The following is a 7094-nucleotide window of genomic DNA, read 5'->3' as shown; positions in this document are numbered from 1 at the left end:
CACGGTACCGTACCAGACTAGAATGGAAAATTACCGTACGAGTATCTCGATACGGTACCATCCGACAAAATAATGGTACAGTCCCGTACATGTACATCCATACGGTACGTAACCTCAACAAAACGGAACAATACCGTCCAAGTACATCCATACAGTACCAAACCACAACGAAACGGCACAATATCGTACGCGTATAACGATACTGTACCATACAACAAAAAATTATACAATCCCGTACGAGTACATCGATATGGTACCATATCACACCAAAACGGTACAATATTCTACAAGAACGTCCATACGGTACCATACAAAACCAAAATGGTACAAAACCATACGACAACATTCATATGGTACCATACCACACCAAAACGGTACAATACCGTACGAGTACGTCCATACGGTACCATATCCAAAAAAAACGGTACAACACCATATGAGTACATCTATACGATACCGTACCACACCAAAATGGTACATTACCGTACCAAAACATTCATACGGTTACATACCAAAACAAAACGGTAGAATACCGTTCGAGTATATCGATATGGTACCATACGACCAAAAAATGGTACAATCTCGTACGAGTATATCCATACCTTACGTTACCACAATAAAATAGTACAATACCGTACAAGTACAATCCCGTAGGAGTACATCGATACGATACCACAACATACTGTACAAGTACAATCCCGTACAAGTACATCCATACGGTACCTTACCACAACAAAACGATACAATACCATACAAGGGCATCCATACAGTACCAAACCACACAAAAAAGGTAAAATATCGTACGGAAAAGTCCATACAGTATCATACCACACGGAAACGATACAAAAAAGTACGACAGCAATCATATTGTACCATACCACTCCAAAACGGTACAATACCGTACGAGTACGTCCATGCGGTAGCATACCACAATAAAATGGTACAATACCCTACGAGTACGTCTATACGGTACCGTATCACACAAAAATGGTACATTACCGTACCAGAACATCCATACGGTACCATACCAAAACAAAACGGAACAATACAGTACGAGTACATCGATACGGAACCATACGACAAAAAAATAGTATAATCCCGTACGAGTACATCCATACGGTACCATACCATGCCAAAACGGTACAATACTGTACGATAACATCCACACGGTACCACACAACACCAAAACAGTAAAAAACCATACGACAACATTCATACTGTACCACACCACACCAAAACGGTACAATACCGTACGAGTATGACCATACGGTACCATACCACAACAAAACGGTATAATACCGTACGAGTATATCGATACGATACCATACAACAAAAAAACGGTACAATCCCGTACGAGTACATCCATACGGGACCTTACCAAAACAAAACGGTACATTACCGTACAATAATATCCTTACGGTACAAAACCACACCAAAAGGGTACAATACCGTACGCGTATATAGATACGATACCTTACAACAAAAAAATGTCACAATCCCGTACGACTACATCGATACGGTACCATACCACACCAAAACGGTACAATACCGTACGCGTACATCGATACCGTACCATACGACAAAAAATGGTACAATTCCGTACAAGTACATCGATACGGTACCATAGCATACCAAAACAGTACAATACCGTACGATAACATCCATACAGTACTATACCACAACAAAACGGTACAATATCGTACGAGTATATCGGTACAGTACCATACGATAAATAAACGGTACTATTTCATACGAGTACATCCATACGGTACCTTACCACAACAAAACGGTAAAATACCGTACAGGTATATTCATACGGTACAAAACCACACCAAATTGGTACAATACCGTACGCGTATATAGATACAGTACCATACAACAAAAAAATGTCGCAATCCCGTACGAGTACATCGATACGATACCATACCACACCAAAATGGTACAATACCGTACGAGAACATCCAAACGGTACCATACGGAAAAAAAAATGATCCAATCTCGTACAAGTACATCCTTACGGTACCTTACCACAAAAAAATGATACAATACTATACAAGTGTATCCATACGGTACAAAACCACACAAAAACAGTACAATATCGTACGAGATAGTCTATATGGTATCATACCACAAGAAAACGATACAAAAATGTACGACAACAATCATATTGTATCATACAACTCTAAAACGGTTCAATACCATACGAGTACGTCCATGAAGTAGCATACCACAACAAAATGATACAATACCGTACGAGTACGTCTATACAGTACCATACCACACAAAAATGGTACATTACCGTACCAGAACATCCATAGGGTACCATACCAAAACAAAACGGAACAACACCGTACGAGTATATCGATACGGAACCATACGACAAAAAAACAGTACAATCCCGTACGAGTACATCCATACAGTACCATACCATGCCAAAACGGTACAATACTGTACAATAACATCCATACAGTACCACACCACACCAAAACAGTACAAAACCGTATGACAACATTCATACTGTACCACACCACAACAAAATGGTACAATACTGTACGAGTATGACCATACAGTACCATACCACAACAAAACGGTATAATACCGTACGAGTATATTGATACGATACCATACGACAAAAAATGGTACAATCCCGTACGAGTACATCCATACGAAACCTTGCCAAAACAAAAGGGTACATTACCGTACAATTATATCCATACGGTACAAAACCACACCATAACGATACAATACCGTACGCGTATATAGATACGGTACCTTACAAAAAAAAATGTCACAATGCCGTACGAGTACATCGATACGGTACCATACCACACCAAAACGGTACAATACCGTACGCGTATATCGATACGGTATCATACGACAAAAAATGGTACAATTCTGTACGAGTACATCGATACGTTACCATAACATACCAAAACAGTACAATACCGTACGATAACATCCATACGGTACTATAGAACAACAAAACGGTACAATACCGTACGAGTATATCGGTACGGTACCATACGATAAATAAACGGTATAATTTCGTACGAGTACATCCATACGGTACCTTACCACAACAAAACGGTACAATACCGTACAAGTATATTCATACGGTACAAAACCACACCAAAATGGTACAATACCGTATGCGTATATAGATACGGTAACATACAACAAAAAAATGTCGCAATCCCGTACGATTACATCGATACAATACCATACCACTCCAAAACGGTCCAATACCTTACAAGAACATCCAAACGGTACCATACGACAAAAAATGATCCAATCCCGTACAAGTACATCCTTACGGTACCTTACCACAAAAAAATGATACAATATCATACAAGTGCATCCACACGGTACCAAACCACACCAAAACGGTACAATATCGTACGAGAAAGTCCATACGGTATCATACCACACGAAAACGATACAAAAATGTACGACAACAATCATAATGTACCATACCACTCAAAAACGGTTCAATACCATACGAGTACGTCCATGTGATAGCATACCACAACAAAATGATACAATACCGTACGAGTACGTCTATAAGGTACCGTACCACATAAAAATGGTACATTACCGTACCAGAACATCCATACGGTACCATACCAAAACAAAACGGAACAACATCGTACGAGTATATTGATACGGAACCATACGACAAAAAACAGTACAATCCCGTACGAGTACATCCATACTGTACCATACCATACCAAAACGGTACAATACTGTACGACAACATCCATACGGTACCACATCACACCAAAACAGTACAAAACCGTACGACAACATTCATACTGTACCACACCACACCAAAATGGTACAATACCGTACGAGTATGACCATACGGTACCATACCACAACAAAACGGTATAATACCGTACGAGTATATCGATACCATACCATACGAAAAAAAAATGGTACAATCTTGTACGAGTACATTTATACGGTACCTTACCAAAACAAAACGGTACATTACTGTACAATTATATCCATACGGTACAAAACCACACCAAAACGGTACAATACCGTACGCGTATATAGATACGGTCCCTTACAACAAAAAAATGTCACAATCCCGTACAAGTACATCGATACGGTACCATACCACACCAAAACGGTACAATACCGTACGCATATATCGATATGGTACCATACGACAAAAAATGGTACAATTCCGTACGAGTACATCGATGCGGTACCATAACATACCAAAACAGTACAATACCGTACGATAACATGCATACGGTACTATACCACAACAAAACGGTACAATACCTTACGAGTATATCTCTACGGTACCATACGATATATAAACGGCACTACCCGTACGAGTACATTCATATGGTACCTTACCACAACAAAACGGTATAATACCAAACAAGTATATCCATACGGTACAAAACCACACTAAAATGGTACAATACCGTACGCGTATATAGATACGGTACCATACAACAAAAGAATGTCGTAATCCCATACGAGTACATCAATACGATACCATACCACACCAAAATGGTTCAATACCATACGAGAACATCCAAACGGTACCATACGACAAAAAAATGATCGAATCCCGTACAAGTACATCCTTAAAGTACCTTACCACAACAAAATGATACAATACCAAACAAGTGCATCCATACGGTACCAAACCACACCAAAACGGTACAATATCGTACGAGAAAGTTTATACGGTATCATACCACACGAAGACGATACAAAAATGTACGACAACAATCATATTGTACCAAACAACTCCAAAATGGTACAATACCATACGAGTACGTCCATGCTGTAGCATACCACAATAAAATGGTATAATTCCGTACGAGTACGTCTGTACGGTACCGTAACACACAAAAATGATACATTACCGTACCAGAACATCCATACGGTATCATACCAAAACAAAACGGAACAATACCGTTCGAGTATATAGATACGGAACCATACGACAAAAAACAAGTACAATTCTGTACGAGTACATCCATACGGTAGCATACCATACCAAAACGGTACAATACTGTACGACAACATCCATACGGTACCATACCACACCAAAATGGTACGAAACCGTACGACAACATTCATACTGTACCACACCACACCAAACCAAAACGGTACAATACTGTATGAGTATATCCATACGGTACCATACCACAACAAAACGGAATAATACCGAATGAGTATATCGATACGGTACCATACGACAAAAAAATGGTACAATCCCGTACGAGTACATCCATAGCGTACCTTACCACTACAAAACGGTACATTACCGTACAAGTACATCCATACGGTATAAATTCACACCAAAACGATACAATACCGTATGCGTATATAGATACAGTACCTTACAACAAAAAAATGTCACAATCCCGTACGAGTACATCGATACGGTACCATAACATACCAACACAGTACAATACCGTACGAAAACATACATACGGTACCATACCACAACAAAACGGTACAATACCATACGAGTATATCGGTACGGTACCATACGATAAATAAACGGTACAATCCCATACGAGTACATCCATACGGTACCTTACCACAACAAAATGATAAAATACCGTACAAGTATATCCATACGGTACAAACCACACCAAAATGGTACAATACCCTATGCATATATAGATACGGTACCATACACAAAAAAATGTGGCAATCCCGCTCGAGTACATCGATACGATACCATATCACACCAAAACGGTACAATACAGTACGAGAACATCCCAACCGTACCATATGACAAAAAAAAAATTCAATCCAATACAAGTACATCCTTACGGTACCTTACCACAACAAAACGATACAATACCATACAAGTGCATCCATACGGTACCAAACCACACCAAAACAGTACAATATCGTACGAGAAAGTCCATACGGTATCATACCACACGAAAACGATACAAAAATGAACGACAACAATCATATTGTACCAAACCACTCCAAAACGGTACAATACCATACGAGTACGTCCATGCGGTAGCATACCACAATAAAATGGTACAATACCGTATGAGTACGTCTATACGGTACCGTACCACACAAAAATGGTATATTACCGTACCAGAACATCCATACGGTATCATACCAAAACAAAATGAAACAATACCGTACAACTATCTCGATACGGAACCATACGACAAAAAACAAGTACAATCCCATACGAGTACATCCATACGGTAGCATACCATACCAAAACGGTACAATACTGTACGACAACATCCATACGGTACCATACCACACCAAAACGGTACAAAACCGTACGACAACATTCATACTGTACCACACCACACGAAAACGGTACAATACCGTACGAGTATATCCATACGGTAGCATACCACAACAAAACGGAATAATACCGTACGAGTATATCGATACGGTACCATACGACAAAAAAATGGTACAATCCCGTACGAGTACATCCATACGGTACCTTAACACTACAAAACGGTACATTACCGTACAAGTACATCTATACGGTACAAAACCACACCAAAACGATACAATACTGTACGCGTATATAGATATGGTACCTTACAACAAAAAAATGTCACAATCCCATACGAGTACATCGATACGGTACCATAACATACCAAAACAGTACAATACCGTACGAAAACATACATACGGTACCATACCACAACAAAATGGTACAATACCGTACGAGTATATCGGTACGGTACCATACGATAATTAAACGGTACAATCCCGTACGAGTACATCCATACGGTACCTTACCACAACAAAACGGTACAATACCGTACAAGTATATCCATACGGTACAAACCACAACAAAACGGTACAATACCGTATGCATATATAGATACGGTACCATACACAAAAAAATGTGGCAATCCCGTACGAGTACATCGATACGATACCATATCACACCAAAACGGTACAATACCGTACGAGAACATCCAAACGGTACCATACGACAAAAAAAAAATTATTCAATCCAGTACATGTACATCCTTACGGTACCTTACCACAACAAAACGACACAATACTATACAAGTGCATCCATACGGTACCAAACCGCACCAAAACGGTACAAA

This window comes from Rhododendron vialii, chromosome 12a (assembly GCF_030253575.1).
Source record: "Rhododendron vialii isolate Sample 1 chromosome 12a, ASM3025357v1".
Lineage (NCBI taxonomy): Eukaryota > Viridiplantae > Streptophyta > Magnoliopsida > Ericales > Ericaceae > Rhododendron > Rhododendron vialii.
This window is presented reverse-complemented; position numbering follows the sequence as displayed.